This window comes from Delphinapterus leucas, chromosome 20 (genome assembly GCF_059928025.1).
Source record: "Delphinapterus leucas isolate spDelLeu-1000000601 "Yukka" chromosome 20, BTC_Dleu_Yukka2, whole genome shotgun sequence".
In the NCBI taxonomy this organism is placed as follows: Eukaryota; Metazoa; Chordata; class Mammalia; order Artiodactyla; family Monodontidae; genus Delphinapterus; species Delphinapterus leucas.
The window spans coordinates 49,183,743-49,201,906 of NC_143148.1; positions in this window are offsets into that span (position 1 = coordinate 49,183,743).

Below are 18,164 nucleotides of genomic sequence, written 5' to 3' on the forward strand. Positions count from 1 at the left end.
TGAAGCTTCACTTGCTTGCCCACCACTCACTTGCCCGCCGCTCACCTCCTGCTGTGCGGCCCGGTTCCTAACAGGCTTCGGACCGGTACCGGTCCACGGCTCTGGGGTTGGGAACCCCTGCTCTAGAGAGCTCCCTCACTCCTTCCGTTGTGTGAAGACAGCGAGAAGACTGCTGTTTTTTGAACTTGGAGGCAGGCTCTCTCTCGACACTGAATCTGCTTGTGCCTTGATCTTGGACTTCCCAGCCTCTAGAACTCTGGGAAGTAGATATTTGTTGTTGAAGCCACCAAGCCTATGGCATTTTTGTTATAGCACCCTGAGTAGACTAAGAAAGTCAGTTAAAATAAAGACAACTTTGCAAGTGGAATCTTCCAGGGAACTAGCAGACTCATTAAATAATAACAACTGTCTTGAATGGGGCTTCGAAGGAGCTCCATTCTCCTTCCAGTTGCTGCCAAGCTGTTGATTTTCATGTAATAGTTTTCAAGACTATATTGAGCTGGTATGAGGGAATGGGAATAGGGCAAGTTAAAAATGCCACAAAGCTCCTGTTATTGAGATTTAGCAATTTTCCTTGAAATAACACTCTCCAGATTGCTGCATGCCATTGGTTAATTCCAGGGTTCCGAACTGTTGATTCTGACCATTAAAAAAAAAGTAGTCTTCTATGGAGGAGAGGATTTTTGGAGGGTTTTAGTCTGTCATTTTCACTGATGTCACCTTTTCAGTTCCTCTTTGATACTTATTTTGATCAAAGTGAGATGGCTATATTAACAGTATTAAAAATGTACCAGTTAGACGCTGGTAAAAGGGGCACTGCCCCTCTTTTATTCCCTAGTATGTGCACATATTTTTCACTGAGGACATGCCCATGGTAGCTTTATACCATATCAGTTGGTTATTGTTATTAAAAACAAATGGGCAACAAAGAAATAAATGGCAACAATGACTGAAAACAGAGGAGGGTTAAAATCAAGTGTGGCTAGTCTGTAGACTTTTTATTTATTTATTTAATGTATTTATTTTTGGCTGTGTTGGGTCTTCATTGCTGTGCGCAGACTTTCTCTAGTTGCGGCGAGTGGGGGCTACTCTTCGTTGCAGTGCACAGGCTACTCATTGCAGTGGCTTCTCTTGTTGTGGAGCACAGGCTCTAGGTGTGTGGGCTTCAGTAGTTGTGGCTTGCAGGCTCTAGACCGCAGGCTTAGTAGTTGTGGTGCACGGGCTTAGTTGCACCACGGCATGTGGGATCTTCCCGGACCAGGACTCGAACCCGTGTCCCCTGCATTGGCAGATGGATTCTTAACCACTGTGCCACCAGGGAAGTCCTCTGTAGACTTTTAAAAATGGCTTTACATAGTTGGTGCCATAGTGAATAAAGCACTGGTGTCAATATCAGGCATCCCTGAGTGGTAATTCCAGGTTTACAGTTGTTTCCTTTGCCTGATTCTGTGTTTCCTAATCTGTAAAGTGATACCATAGACCTCCCAGGGCTGCTCTGAGTATTAGGTACAGCGTAAATCTGTGTGTCACATGACAGGGATTCAGTCAAAAGAAGCTGTCATCAACAGAAAGGATACTAATTAATAATAACTACTGTTCTTATGTCATTTTTATGTCATGCTTATAGAGACATAACTGAGCACTTTTCCAAACTAGATTAAAAAACTCAAAAGATGCTTGTAAGTTTTGTCCTTCAACATGTGTGTAGATTGTGTAGAGTTCTGGGAGTTCATGTTGGGGGGTGGTAATTAAATGGAAGAAAACTATTTCATGAAGGTACTATTTTGAATTTAAACACATGAGTGTGCGTGAATAGGGAGGGTACGTGTGACTTGTGAGTGGCATTGTGAATGAGTCCATGCATCCCAACGTACAGGAGAAGAATGGTGGGGCCCAGGGATTTAAACTGGTTAAACTAAGCCACAAAGAGGAAAAGGCAGGTATGGGACAGGTGAAGTGAGGACAAGGAGAGAAGAATGACAAGGGTGAGAGAAGAGAGCTGATCATATGTAGGAGGAGACAGGGAAGAGCGGATAAACTAAAGAAGTAAAGAAAATTTAATGGCTCATTAAGAAAATAAGAAGCAAAGGAGGGAGACGTTGAGGTTCCTGGTGGAAAGGAGAAGATAGAATCTCTTGTATTTTTGGCTTCAGCGTTGAATATACTCTTATTTCTCCTCTCAATTTAAATTGAACTTTTTCTTTCCCTTTAGAGATGGCAGAGTAACTGTAGCAAAACTATTGTAAACATACGGTATGTGTTAATGTGTCGTTTGCCTCCTCAATACAAATTTAGTATGACCATTAACATTTAACTGCCTAACTTCTCAATAACCATTGAAAAATTAGAGCTGCATCATTGCCACCCTACTACTCACCATAATAATTTTGTCATTTCTAAAAGCATTTAATCTTTACAAAATGATGCAAATCACTTGCCTTTTGTATTACTATGACTTTTGGCCTATACTTATATGATTTATTTGTGAGCTAAGTGTCTCTATAAAATAAAAATCACACAGTTAACAATGCTTTACATAAAAATAATTTTTATCCTAATTTTTAGGATAATTTTTCCTCTATGAGATTAGTGTTTAATTGCCCTTTAAAAATTTTTTTTAAATTTAATTTAATTTATTTTTTATGCAGCAGGTTCTTATTAGTCATCAATTTTATACACATCAGTGTATACATGTCAATCCCAGTTGCCGAATTCAGCAACCCCCCCCCCACTGCTTTACCCCCTTGGTGTCCATACGTTTGTTCTCTACATCTGTGTCTCAAATTCTGCCCTGCAAACTGGTTCATCTGTACCATTTTTCTAGGTTCCACATATATGCGTTAATATACGGTATTTGTTTTACTCTTTCTGACTTCACTCTATATGACAGTCTCTAGATCCATCCACGTCTCAACAAGTGACCCAATTTCTTTCCTTTTTATGGCTGAGTAATATTCCATTGTATATATGTACTGCATCTTCTTCATCCATTCGTCTGTCAATAGGCATCTAGGTTGCTTCCATGACCTGGCTATTGTAAATAGTGCTGCAATGAACATTGGGGTGTGTGTGTCTTTTTGAATTATGGTTTCCTCTGGGTATATGCCCAGTAGTGGGATTGCTGGATCATATGGTAATTCTAGTTTTAGTTGTTTAAGGAACCTCCATACTGTTCTGCATAGTGGCTGTATCAATTTACATTCCCGCCAACAGTGCAAGAGGGTTCCCTTTTCTCCACACCCTCTCCAGCATTTGTTGTTTGTAGATTTTCTGATGATGCCCATTCTAACTGGTGTGAGGTGATACCTCATTGTAGTTTTGATTTGCATTTCTCTAATAATTAGTGATGTTGAACAGCTCTTCATGTGCTTCTTGGCCATCTGTATGTCTTCTTTGGAGAAATGTCTATTTAGGTCTTCTGCCCATTTTTGGATTGGGTTGTTTGTTTTTTTAATATTGAGCTGCATGAGCTGTTTATATATTTTGGAGATTAATCCTTTGTCCGTTGATTCATTTGCAAATATTTTCTCCCATTCTGAGGGTTGTCTTTTCGTCTTGTTTATGGTTTCCTTTGCTGTGCAAAAGCTTTTAAGTTTCATTAGGTCCCATTTGTTTATTTTTGTTTTTACTTTCATTACTGTAGGCAGTGGATCAAAAAAGATCTTGCTGTGATTTATGTCAAAGAGTGTTCTTCCTATGTTTTCCTCTAAGAGTTTTACAGTGTCCGGTCTTACATTTAGGTCTCTAATCCATTTTGAGTTTATTTTTGTGTATGGTGTTAGGGAGTGTTCTAATTTCATTCTTTTACATGTAGCTGTCCAGTTTTCCGAGCAACACTTATTGAAGAGGCTGTCTTTTCTCCATTGTATATCCTTGCCTCCATTGTCATAGATTAGTTGACCATAGGTGTGTGGGTTTATCTCTGGGCTTTCTATCTTGTTCCATTGATCTGTGTTTCTGTTTTTGTGTCAGTACCACATTTTCTTGATTACTATAGCTTTGTAGTATAGTCTGAAGTCAGGGAGCCTGATTCCTCCAGCTCCGTTTTTTTCCCTCAAGACTGCTTTGGCTATTTGGGGTCTTTCGTGTCTCCATACAAATTTTAAGATTTTTTGTTCTAGTTCTAGTTCCGTAAAAAATGCCATTGGTAATTTGATAGGGATTGCATTCAATCTGTAGATTGCTGTGGGTAGTATAGTCATAGTCACAATATTGATTCTTCCAATCCAAGAATATGGTATATCTCTCCATCTGTTGGTATCATCTTTAATTTCTTTCATCAGTGTCTTATAGTTTTCTGCATACAGGTCTTTTGTCTCCCTAGGTAGGTTTATTCCTAGGTATTTTATTCTTTTTGTTGCAATGGTAAATGGGAGTATTTCCTTAATTTTTCTTTCAGATTTTTCATCATTAGTGTATAGGAATGCAAGAGATTTCTGTGCTTTAATTTTGTATCCTGCAAGTTTACCAAATTCATTGATTAGCTCTAGTAGTTTTCTGGTGGCATCTTTAGGATTCTTTATGTATAGTATCATGTCATCTGCATACAGTGACAGTTTTACTTCTTCTTTTCCAATTTGTATTCCTTTTATTTCTTTTTCTTCTCTGATTGCCGTGGCTAGGACCTCCAAAACTATGTTGAATAATAGTGGTGAGAGTGGACATCCTTGTCTTGTTCCTGATCTTAGAGGAAATGCTTTCAGTTTTTCACCATTGAGAATGATGTTTGCTGTGGGTTTGTCGTATATGGCCTTTATTATGTTGAGGTAGGTTCCCTCTATGCCCACTTTCTGGAGAGTTTTTACCATAAATTGGTGTTGAATTTAGTCAAAACCTTTTTCTGCATCTATTGAGATGATCATATGGTTTTTCTTCTTCAATTTGTTAATACGGTGTATCACATTGATTGATTTGCATATATTGAAGAATCCTTGCATCCCTGGGATAAATCCCACTTGATCATGGTGTATGATCCTTTTAATGTGTTGTTGGATTCTGTTTGCTAGTATTTTGTTGAGGAGTTTTGCATCTATTTTCATCAGTGATATTGGTCTGTAATTTTCTTTTTTTGTAGTATCTTTGTCTGGTTTTGGTATCAGGGTGGTGGTGGCCTCTATTTGCCCTTTGTATTTCTAGGTTCATATCAAAGCTTTTAAAGAATTACCATCTACATGTATATGGTAAAATACCTAAATCTTTCCATGCTTTGTTTAAATTGCTTCCATAAATCACCAAGAATAAATTCTTACTGTGTGCACAGGCATAATTCATTATTCAGTGGGAAAAATTCCTATGAAGCTGAAGATTTTTGTGTGCTTTTGGTTATAGAAGGATATATGATCTTTGAGTGATTTCCACCTTGAATAAAAACACATTAGGAAATGCACACACATTCATAATAACATGCAAAATCATCTATTCTCTGTCTCTCTTTCTCATACACTCACACATACACATTAGTCCACAAACTCACATGCATTCACACTCGACTGCACACATCCACACACAGTACTCACACTCCCAAATGCATATGGAGGTATAGTTAGTTATTTAAAATGCATTGTGAAATTTTTCTATTTTCTTTGGCATATGGAGAACTTTTCTTTTTACACTGTATTATTTTCAGTAATATTGAGGGGTAAAACTTCTGCGATTTAGCTCCCTTTGAACTTGGATGCGAATAAATAGAACTATTTATGTATTTAATTTTTATTTAGTTTTTGTTTTCTTAACTGAAGTATAGTTGGCATACATCATATTGGTTCAACATTTATGTACACTATGAAATGATCACCGCAATAAGTCTAGTAACCTTTTGTCATCATACAAAGTTATTACAATATTGTGACTAGATTCCCTATGTTGTACTTTTTATTCCCATGACTCATTCATTGTATGACTGGAAGTTTGTACCTCTTTTTTTTTTGTACCTCTTAATTCACCTATTTCACCCAACTCTCCACTCCTCTCCCCCTGGCCACTACCCATTTGTTCTGTATATCTTTGGGTCTGTTTTTGCTTTGTTTTGTTGGTGCATTTGTTGTTTTTTTAAATTTCACATATAAGTGAGATCATAAGGTATTTGTCTTTCTCTGTATGACATATTTCACTTAGCATAAAACCCTCTAGATCCATCCATGTTGTAGCAAATGGCAAGATTTTATTCCTTTTTATTGCTGAGTAATATGCCATCACACCACATCTTCTTTATCCATTTACCTATCACTGGACGCCGAGGTTGCTTCCATATCTTGGCTATTGTGAATAATGCTGCAGTGAACACAGAGGTGTGTATATCTTCTTGAATTAGTGTTTTCATTTACTTTGGCTAGATACCCAGGATTGGAATTGCTGAATCATATTGTAGTTCTATTTTTAATTATTTGAGGAACCTCCATACCATTTTCCAAGTGGCTGCACCAGTTTACATTGCCACCAACAGTGTACGAGTGTTCCTTTTTCTCCACAATCTTGCGAACATTTATTTGTTGTCTTTTTCATAATAGCCATTCTTACAAGTGTGAGATTATATCTCATTGTGGTTTTGATTTGCATTTCCCCAATAGTTAGTGGTATTGAGCATCTTTTCATGTGCCTTTTGGCCATCTATATCTTCTTTTGAGAAATGTGTATTCATGTCCTCTACATTTTTTTAATAGGATTGCTTGTTTGTTTGTTTTTTTGATATTGAGTTGTATGGGTTCTTTGTATACTTTGGATATTAACCCCTTATTGGGTATATCAGTTGCAAATATCTTTTCCCATTCAGTAGGTTGCCTTTTTGTTTTACTGATGGTTTCCGTTGCTGTGCAAATCTTTTAAGTTTGACGTAGTCCCATTTATTTATTTTTTCTTTTTCTTTTGTTTTCTCTGCCTGAGGAGACAGATCCAAAAATGTATTGCTAAGATTGATGTCACAGAGTTTAGTGCTTATGTTTTCTTCAAGGATTTTATGGTTTCAGGTGTTACATTTAAGTCTTTATCCATTCTGAGTTTATTTTTGTATATGATGTGAGACAGACAGTTTTTTGTGTGTGTCTGTCCAGTTTTCTTAACACTATTTATTGAAAAGACCCTCTATCCCCCATTTTATATTATTGCCTCTTTTGTCATAGATTAATTGGGCATATAAGCATGGTTTTTAATCTGTGTCTTATCCAGTACCATACTGTTTTGATTACTATAGTTTTGTACTATAGTTTGAAATCAGAAAGCATGATACCTTCAGCTTTGTTCTTCTTTCTCAAGATTGCTTTGGCTCTTTGAGGTCTTTTGTGGTTCCATACAAATTTTAGAATTATTTATTCTAGCTCTGTGAAAAATGCTGTTGGTATTTTGATAGGAATTGCATTGAATCTGTAGATACTTTGGGTTGTATGAACATTTTAACAATACTGCTTCTTCCAGTCCATGAGCATGGTATATCTTTCCATTTTTTAATGTCATTTTCTATTTCTTTGATCAATGTCTTACAGTTTTAAGAGTACAGGTTTTTCATCTCCTTGATTAAATTTATTCCTAGGAATTTTATTATTTTTGATGCAATTGTAAATGACCTTGTGTTCTTAATTTCTCTTTCTGATACTTTGTTATTAATGTATAGAAACACAATGAATTTCTGTATGTTATTTTTGTATCCTGCAACTTTACTGAGTTCATTTATTAATTCTAATAGTTTTTTGGTGGAGTTTTGTTTTTTAATTTATTTATTTTTGGCTGTGTTGGATCTTCTTGCTGTGCGCGGGCTTTCTCTAGTTGCGGCGAGTGGGGTCTACTCTTTGTTGCAGTGCACGGGCTTCTCATTGCAGTGGCGTTTCTTGTTGTGGAGCATGCGCTCTAGGTGTGTGGGCTTCAGTAGTTGTGGCCTGTGGGCTCTAGAGCGCAGGCTCACTAATTGTGGTGCATGGGCTTAGCTGCTCTGTGGCATGTGGTATATTCCTGGACCAGGGCTCAAACCCGTGTCCCCTGTATTGGCAGGCGGATTCTTAAGCACTGCACCACCAGGGACGTCTGGTGGAGGTTTTAGGGTTTTTCTCTATATAGTATCATGTCATCTGCAAATAGTGACTGTTTTACTTTTTTCCTTTCCAATTTGGATGCCTTTTATTTATTTGTTTTTCTGTATGATTGCTGTGGCTAGTCTTCCAATACTATGTTGAGTAAAAATGGCAAGAATGGATATCCTTATTTTGTTCCTAAACTTAGAGGAAAAGCTTTTAGCTTTTTACCATTGAATATTATGTTAGCTGTGGTTTTGTCATGTATGGTCTTTATTATGTTGAGCTATGTCCCCTCTATAGCCACTGTGTTGAGAGTTTTTATCATAAATTGATACTGGTTTTTGTAAAATGCTGTTTCTGCATCTGTTGAGATGATCATATGGCTTTTATTCTTCAATTTGTTATTGTGGTGTATCACATGGATTGATTTGCAGGTGTTAAAAAGTCCTTGCATCCCTGGGATAAGTCTCATTTGATCATGGTGTATGATCCTTTTAATATATTGTTGAATTTGGTTTGCTAGTATTTTTTGAGGATTTTTGCATCTATCTTTATCAGGGATATTGGCCTATAATTTTCTTTTCTTGTGATATCCTTGTCTGGTTTTGGTATCAGGATAATGTTGGCCTCATAGAACAAATTTGGTAGCGATCCTTCCTCTTCAATTGTTTGGAGTAGTTTGAGGAAGATAGGTATTCAGTCTTCTTTAAATATTTGGTAGAATTCACCTGTAGAGTGGTCTGGTCCTGGTCTTTTGTTTGTTGGGAGTTTTTTGATTACTGATTCAATTTTACTACTAGTAATTGGTCTGTTCAGATTTTCTGTTTCTTGCTGATTTGGTCTTGGAAAACTATATGTTTCTAGGAATTTATAAAATTAAATTTTATGCATTTAATTTTGAAATATACTAAATGCTCCTATTCATACCAACCCTTAATTTCCTCTTTAGGTGTTTGATTAAACTTAAAAGCATTTGGGGCAGAAATGCACATATAAAGTTATAATTTTAACCTTTCCCTTCAAGACATGGTAATTCATAAATTTCAAAAAAAAAAAGAGTTAATAGTCATCAGTGAAATATAACTCCCATTAAGATTATAGCTAAAGTCACAATGGTTCCACATGATGCTTTTCCTTCTACTGGTCCTTATGTAGTAGGTTTTTATTTCATGAACATTTGTTCCACATCTAATTTAGACAAGTATATGGCATGTTCCAATTGCATCCAGCCCAGGGCAACTGAACAACTGAACAGGTATGTGGTAGCTATGCCTGCATAACCTTGTATAACCCTACCATCTTCATTTTGGGGAAACCAGTCCATATGTGAAGGAATGTGTAGAAATCACATCAGCCCCACCTTGGCCTCTTTGTTAAGAAATAGAGGTCTGAACAGGTCCAGCAAACTGTAATGAGGGGTGGTTTTCTGATATTCTGCCATGCTTTGCACCCAGGCCACTGAAACTTGGGCTGAAGCAGAGAGCTCAAGGAAACTACCTATTGTGCTCTCTGACATTTGAGAATTTCAGAACTTCAGCTTCTTGGAACCTAAACGAGATTTATCAGACCAACTTTCTCTGAAGTCCCTTTACAGATGAGAAAATTGAAGCCTAATGACAGGACACAACCTGCCTAAGCTCGCAAAAATAGTTTGTGCCAAAGCCAAGACTATAAAAAAAATCTAGTTCCTAATCCAGTGTCTTCCATTACCCCTTGAGGATTTCTGATCACCTATTACTTGGGTAATTCGCCTGCTGTTGCTTCTTTTCTACTAAGTTATGAGTACCTGAATAGGGTGAATTCAACCAAGCACATTCTATAGACCTGCATTTTTCTTTCCTCCAAGCTCTTGTCTCTTGTTTTTTAGCTTGTGCCTGAATGTGAGTGATTTGTCAATACCCAGGCCTGAAGTAATCATATCAGATTCCTATTATTTTTAATTACTAGTGATTCACCTCTGTTAGAAATAGCCTTTGAAATTGTGTCCAGAAGCTCTTCTGTTATCCTATTTTAGATTGTAAAAAGTGGACATCGTGGAAAGGAACCCTCCAGTTTCAAAAGTATGCAAATGATAATATTGACCCCAAATGAATACGACATGAGAACCTGGTTCACACTGTATATTTTTAGAAGAGAGTATATGCTCAATGTTTTTATAATTCATATGAGCTTTGTAAGTAACTTTATGGGATTATGTAGGTTGAGATTTTCAACCAAAAGGATTATTTGAGCAGGTGTTAGCATCCATGGTGAGGATGTTGTCAACCTGTTAGCTGACTGGAATTCAACCCATTCAGTGGTAGAGCAATTAAGTAGCCTTGATTTGATCTTTTGTTCTACTTGAAGACTCTTTGTTTATAGGCATGGAGGGTATTGGTGGTTTAGAAGATTTTTATGAAGATATGTATAGTATGAAGTAGATGAATTAATTAATACTTATTATTCAGAGTAGGAGTTTTGGTTTTAATTTAATTGTGTAGGTAGCTGTTTTATACCTATTTTAGTTTTCCTTCCTTTTTTTTCCTGGTTGTTAATATAGGATGTGAGAGGGAGTTGAAAAAATTCCTGCAATCAAACACAATTTCTAGGTGGCTTATTCCTTTCCTGTGGACTTACTGTTAATCCTCTTAGTCATAATCTCTTCAATTGAATATATAGCACCATTCTCCTAGTTGAGAATGCCAAATATCATTTCAAAGTGATTAAAAACTGGGTGATAAAAAATTCCAATAAAGTTCTCATTTTATGACTATTTCCTTGGATGAATTCCTAAAGATGAAGAAGCAATAATAATGTGTGAGCATTTAATATTAAGTATTTAGACTTCAATAATTTGATATTAATATTTATAAAACTTTATGGGTAACATAGCTAATATTTAATGAAACTATCTCATTATGTTAGTATTATTAGATTGACTGATATAGTAGTAAAATATCAATTATGCATTTTCTCATCGATCCTTGACAAGTTTTTGTATAGAAACATGACTGATGGGATGGATATTTATAGACTTTGGAATTGTTCTAGTATGAGATTTAATAGAGGCTTTGGGACTTATTAGCAATGAGAGCTTCAGAAAGTTAATTATACTCAGAAACTTTTTCCTTACCTAGGAAATGATCATGGTAATTCCTGTCTTGCCTAATTTTTTGAAGTATTAATGGTATATTGTATAAGTGCATAGCATAATAGTTTGACTGTAGTGATAATAATAATGAATAATAATAGTAATAATAAGTTCATCACTATAATGAACAAGCTAAATACAGTATGAAACAGCTAATATTGTCCTTTTAAAGATATGTTTCTATTTCCAAAATTTCAGAGTATTTTATTTATCATCTTTCAGTAAAAACCAAGGTGTTTAAGTAGACTTGCTTTATATTCTAGGAATTAAGATGAGGCAGGAGATGAAGTTCACTTCAAACAAAAGTCCTAATGAATGTTTCTCAAAACCTTTGTAAAAATTGCACAGTTAATTAGGTGGCTTAATTTCATTGCTAGAAGCACTGATGCATATTTCATTCATTTTCAGCTTTTTCTTTTTCAGAGCCAGAATGAAAATATAATAATTGCATAGTCCATGATTGGCCAGCTGCTTTGCAGTTCTCTTATTGAATATTTTCTGCTGTATCTTTTTGCCAGCAATGGATATCAAGTAGATAACATTAGTTGAGAATAGATAATATATTTTTGTTTTGACATAATTGCTGTCCCTTTAATAGAGTATGAGGGCTATCGGCAGTGTTCACTACCTCGGTATTTGCAAAAACTGAAGATGATAAAAAGTCACACCCTCAATCCTTTTCATGAAGATGCAGCCAGTTTCACCACATTGATTTTGTAACTCTTTCTCTCTTGCTTTGAACCTGAAGCCTTTGTTGATGGAGGAACAACGGATGCTTATCAGACGTCTCTGCCTCTGTCAAGTTCTTTACCCTCACAGCCAATGTCACTCAAGGGGCCTCACATTCATCTTCTTCCTACCCTAGCCCCAGTAGAGCAGCAGCAACTATCAGGCAGAGGAATATTCCAGAGAGAGTTTAAACCTATATTTAACAGTATAGCCCAGGGCTGGTAGTCATCACAGATTCCTGTAAAGGAACATTGCAGGCATCCAGGGTGCCCCGTCACTTCTTCTCATGACTATCTGACACACATCATGTGTGTCACTGAGAGCAAGGCAAACTTTTAAACTATTGATAGATGACTGGGGAAGAAGGATTGCATTCGTTTGGTTTCCTACTTTTCCATTCTTGACAGATTAGTCTTTCCTCATTGTTGAGAGTTTAGCTAAACTATTCCATACATCCCTGCCTTGGCATCCATTCTGTGTGGCCAAGTGACCTGCGAGGGCTTTGGACTGACTCTCGTCCCTCCCCCAAGCACATGCCACAGATAACAGCTTGCAGAGTCACAAGTAAATGGGAATTCCTGATAAGACTCCTTCAGTGGCCCTTGTAATAAACATTCTCCCCTGCCTCCCAGGGCCTTGCCCTTGTGTGGCCCCCTAGATAAACCCCCCTGAGAAGCTTACCAAAACTTTTCTCTTTTTGGTTTGAATTGACTAATCTGGCCTTAGCCCAGGAACCCCAAAGCACTCCACCTGTGGACCCTAATAAAGGCATGTGTCCTAGGTCCTGCAGGACTCTCTGCCTGCATCCTGCCTTGACCTCCCCCTGTGGCCCCACAAGACCTATCTGTACTTCCTCCAGGACCTGTGAGTAGTAAATTCCTCTGTTTCAATCCCCTTATAGTCTTTTGTTAAGACTCTCAGTTCAGTTCAGCATCTGATATCCCAGGGCTCTACTTAACAAATGTTAATTTAATAGTCACAACACTGATGAATCCTAAATGTCTGCAGTAATTATCCAAGTGACCCCCTAACCAAGACCAGTGGAGTCCAGCCAAAGAGGTGCTTACGATTCCTTTCCTGCAACAGGAGACCATATAGCCCAGGCTGTCGTCCCCAGGCAGCAGAACCCTTACGTGTTCAGTGCTGCATCCTCTGGCAGCAGCAGGTTCTGGTATTCGTTTTAAGTCTCCCTACTACCTGCCACTTCAATCGCTCTCCTCTTATGAGCTAGTACGTGTGTACACTCACACCAACTCCCACCCATCCTTCATAAACGCACACGAAGAGACATTTGTCTGCAAAATAACCACTACTTCTTAGGTTTTTCCTGTCTCCTGAGTCTTTAGCCAGGTCTCTAGTCCATGGGTTGATGTTGTTAGCATTTCCCAGGACTCCACTCTGAACCATCCTCTGGTTAGGGATCAAGTTTGTTTTTGATGCCTGCAACACCTCTGCTCCATACTCGTAAAATATGTGGTAAAAATTAACTACGTAAACTTTCATCTGGCTCACCCTGATCCAGCCATCTTTACGGTTTATGTTTCTGGATTGGATTTGAGTTTTGTTGCAAACCTCAGATTTGGTGGGATCCTTAAAAATATTTCTCGTCTTTTTCCCTGTGGGTTTTTTTTCCCCTCTCATATTTATAAAGGGGAGCTACATCCTACAAAGAGGAGGCGTTTAAGGTCTTCTTGTAAGACAGAACAGAAATCTAGTAAATTATTCCCCTTAAAATTTCCACAAATGAATCAAAGTGTACAATATATGGACATGGAGAGCCTCAGTAAGACCAACAAATTCAGGCAGCTTTCCTTGAAGCATTGAGCCAACCATCATTTCTTCAACTGAGTTTCAGATAATGTTTTCGCTTATGTTTTGACATCATGCTATGTGGGAAAATATGTATATTTAACCCCAGAATCATGCTTCTGAGCTGAGATATTCACAGTATTGGAGACAGATGGGTTGACTGAAGAAACAGCAGCTTCTGTTCTTGGGGTCCCACTTGCTCTGTGGCATCTGTTCAGTGAGAGGAATGGAGAGTGGATTGCCAACACTTGCTCCTGTTCTTTTCTTCAAACAGCTCACTTGAATTTGAATAAGTCAAATGTACAAATGACAACAATCCACTGTTCTTTTGCACAGCTGGAGCCTTACCCTCTGCATTTCACATGGCTGCTCATGGCATTAGGAGCCAATGGTGAAAGTAATGACCACCATTTACTGAGTATTTGCAAAGTGTGTCTTGTATGCCAGCCTACAGAATGTAATATTTTAAAGAGATGGAAGTTGAGAAAGTAATAAAAATGGTTTTCTATTATATTTACAATGAAATGACTGAAGATTGGAGGGTTAACAAATCTTTACAAGCAGACAGCATTTTGAGCCATATTACTTCTCGTTCTTTGTATGAAGAGTATTCTTTTTTTACTTGTTTCTGTCATCTATTTTCTATTTTTCCAGCTTTCTCAAGAGCTAGGACTTTGGTAATATTGTGAACTGCAAGGTATTGTTACATTACATGCTTTCTTCATGTAGCTGCTTGGTTTCTGAGCTGGTTTTTATTTATTTATTATTTATTTATTTTAAAAAGTGTTTATTTATTGGCTGTGTTGGGTCTTAGTTGCGGCACGTGGGATCTTTTGTTGTGGCATGCAGGCTCTTTGTTGAGCTGCGCGGGCTTCTCTCTAGTTGTGGCATGCAGGCTCCAGTGTGGATGGGCTTAGTTGCCCCGTAGCACGTGGGATCTTAGTTCTCTGACCAGGGATTGAAGCGGTGTCCCCTGCATTGCAAGATGGATTCTTAACCACTGGACCACCTGGGAAGTCCTTCAGCTGTTTTTTAAAACTACGTGGTTGGTACTTGCCGTCTTGGGACCTTCACATAGTATCTTGAAGATTTACCCATTTTCTAGTGTAATACCATTTCCCCTTGCAAAAAAAAGGTTTTTTTTTTTTTTGTTGTTGTTGGGGCTAATGTGAGTTGCTCTTGGTATAATTTTAATGGGTTTCTTTCAATAAAGATCTTAGTTTTAAGCTGCCTGGATGGGCAGAGTAACACTTGGTGTTACCTATTTCTTAGTCAGGGGTTTAATAGAGAATTTATCTTATTTCCACTTACTGTGATAAATCACATATTCTGCTTTTTAATTTTATAAACTGTATAATTTCTGTTTTAATATCTCTCTGATACCTTATGCTATATGGTTTTTGTTGTCTTTGTTGTGTCCATCCATTTATAATAATTTTGAAGATTTAGGGAATATATTTTAAATTATTTTGATGTTGGGGCTTCCCTGGTGGCTCAGTGGTTAAGAATCTGCCTGCCAATACAGGGGACACAGGTTCGAGCCTTGGTCCGGGAAGATCCTACATGCCGCTGGGCAACTAAGCCCATGCACCACAACTACTGAGCCTGCGCTCTAGAGCCCGTGAGCCACAACTACTGAAGCCCGTGTGCTACAACTCTTGAAACCCGTGTGCCACAACTACTGAAGCCTGCGTGCCTAGAGCCTGTGCTCTGCAACAAGAGAAGCCACCGCAATGAGAAGCCCATGCACCGTAACGAAGAGTAGTCCCCTCTTGTTGCAACTAGAGAAAGAGAAAGCCCGTGTGCAGCAACGAAGACCCAATGCAGCCAGAAAAAAGACAAAAAAAAAAAGTTGGGGTCTTCACATGACCTTTAAAAACAAATTATTTCAATGTTAATTGTTGTAATGTTAAATTATGATCACACATACTTATACACTTATCTCTATATCTTTATTGATGTTTGTTTTAACTTTAAATGTAAAGAAGTTATATGGCAGAAATTACATGATGGCTTCCAATTTATCATTTTATAGGTAGACAAGTTACTCTTGGCAAACTGAAGACTAACAGCTACTCTCTACCAGAATAACTGGCACCAACAGAGTTGATTTTCATAATGACCTTTTAAAACACACTTTTCAAATTTTCGTGTTTATTTTGATTTCTGTTAGTCTCAGGCTTAAAAGTAGACGGCTTTTAATTGAATTGATTTCCAAATAATAGACACTTTTCTAAATATGGTTAGTAAACAACCTCTAAGCCAACAGCACAATTTTATAATAAAACATGGATTGTTATGTACTTTCAGTAATTAATTTACACTCTGATTCTCTAAGTACTTAAAAGTGCATATTCACCTTTTTACAGTAACCGTGGGGGGGCTATTTAGCATATTGCAGCAATAGTGTATTAAATATTATAAATGAGAATGTGCCAGAAAGACATTTGTAATAAAATAGTATCACAGTCACCTTTTCAGAGACACAGGATGTATGCTGCAGTGAATTTTGTGAAAGTTGGCAATTTAATATAGGATGTGGAAATTGGCTTTAAATTCAAAGGTACATATATACGTATGTGTGTGTATGTATGTATATGTATATATGTGTTGTGTGTATGTATATATACATATATAATATATTTAGAACAAGAGTGTATGTGGACATCATAATAATGTGGAAATTATTATATGATCATATAATAATAGTATATAGTTGCTCAAAAGACTAATATTTGCATAATAAAGGGACAGATAATGTGCTCAAGAAAGTGAGTCTCAACCAAAGTCAGAGAGAACATCCTGAATTTTGAAGGACAGTGTTACTATCAGATCTTGAAAGGAAGCTTCTCACCTTCTTTTCAATTATGCCAATCACTTTCCCAGGAATAGATAGTGATTAAGTGTAGAACTTATTTCTCTCCATAACATAGAAAGTTCATGGGTGTGTGTATGTGTGTGTGGTCCTGTGTTTTAATTAAGAACACAAATATGCAAAGGAAGTGTGAATAATTCCTTGATACTTTCTCCTGATGTTTAACTCCTTGCCATGCTGCTGATCATTATGAGCACTGGTTCTTTATGCCAGGCAGTGGTGAAAAGCTGACATTTCCTATCAGAGGTCTTTTTCATGTTCTCCTACATCTTTCCATAATTCTGTAGCTCTGCTTAGATCTTTTCCCCCAGTAGCATGATGGTTTACCCTCTGAACCTAGCATCTAATCTGCAAAAGACATGAGGCTCTTTTTTATGGACAAAAGTTCAGCTTTCAAAGAACTCACAGGAGAGGTTAAAAAAAATACACAAAAATTATCTGTAATAGTAAATTAAATGTAGTAAGTGCAACAGAATCCAGGAAGGCCAAAGAAGAAATAAAAAATCTACTGATGCAAGTAAAAGAAATCTTCATGGGTTATTTGTGATTAATCTTAAGGACTGGGTGAGATTTCATGCAAAGAAATGCACAATGGATACGCAAGGAAGTGAGAATGCTAATTGGTGGAGACAGAAATGCCTGATGACTATTGCATCCAATTTGAATAATGTCAAGGGAATGTGAAGACGAGTTACAGGAGAATAGACCAGAAAAGTAAGGCAGGTCCATATTGTTTTCCTGGAATTAGCCTTTCCCAACTGGAGTTCCACAAGAGAATTAGGCCTTACATAAAATAAATTGAGTGATTATTTTCTCAATCTTCCCAAAGTTACTACACAGCTATCACCAGTCTAAATGCATAGGAGGGAAGTTAATTCATTACATAGAATGGGTGCCCAAAACATTTAGGTTTGATTCTCTCTGGGAACCTCCACTGAGAAAGGCTCGTCTAGACTCTAAATAATAAGGAAACATGGAAAATATGTGAGTTAAAACTGTGTCTTGATACAGCTGTATTTTGGGAAAACTTAACTGACAGTATTCAGAATAGTTTGAGGAATGGGAAACTAAATATTATTGGAGTTTATGTAACATGAAAAATAATGAAAGAAATGAGAATAGTAATCAAAAAAAGGTGATGAGGGCTTCTCTGGTGGTGCAGTGGTTAAGAATCTGCCTGCCAATGCAGGGAACATGGGTTCAATCCCTGGCCCAGGAAGATCCCACATGCCATGGAGCAACTAAGCCCGTGTGCCACAACGACTGAGCCTGCGCTCTAGAGCCTGCGAGCCACAGCTACTGAAGCCTGTGCACCTAGAGCCCGTGCTCTGCAACAAGAGAAGCCACCACAGTGAGAAGCCTGTGCACCGCAACGAAGAGTAGCCCTGGCTCACTGCAACTAGAGAAAGCCCGCACACAGCAACGAAGACCCAACACAGCCAAAAAAATTAAAACAAACAAACAGAAAGGTGATGATGCAAAAGATTTATTGCTTCATTCATTTAAAGCAAAGATATATTAGATACCTACTGGATGTCAGGTATTGTGGCTACTATGATGAGTAGAAATAGATCTAGCCATTACCACCTAATGGGGAGTCAGACATTAAGCAAATGAGTAC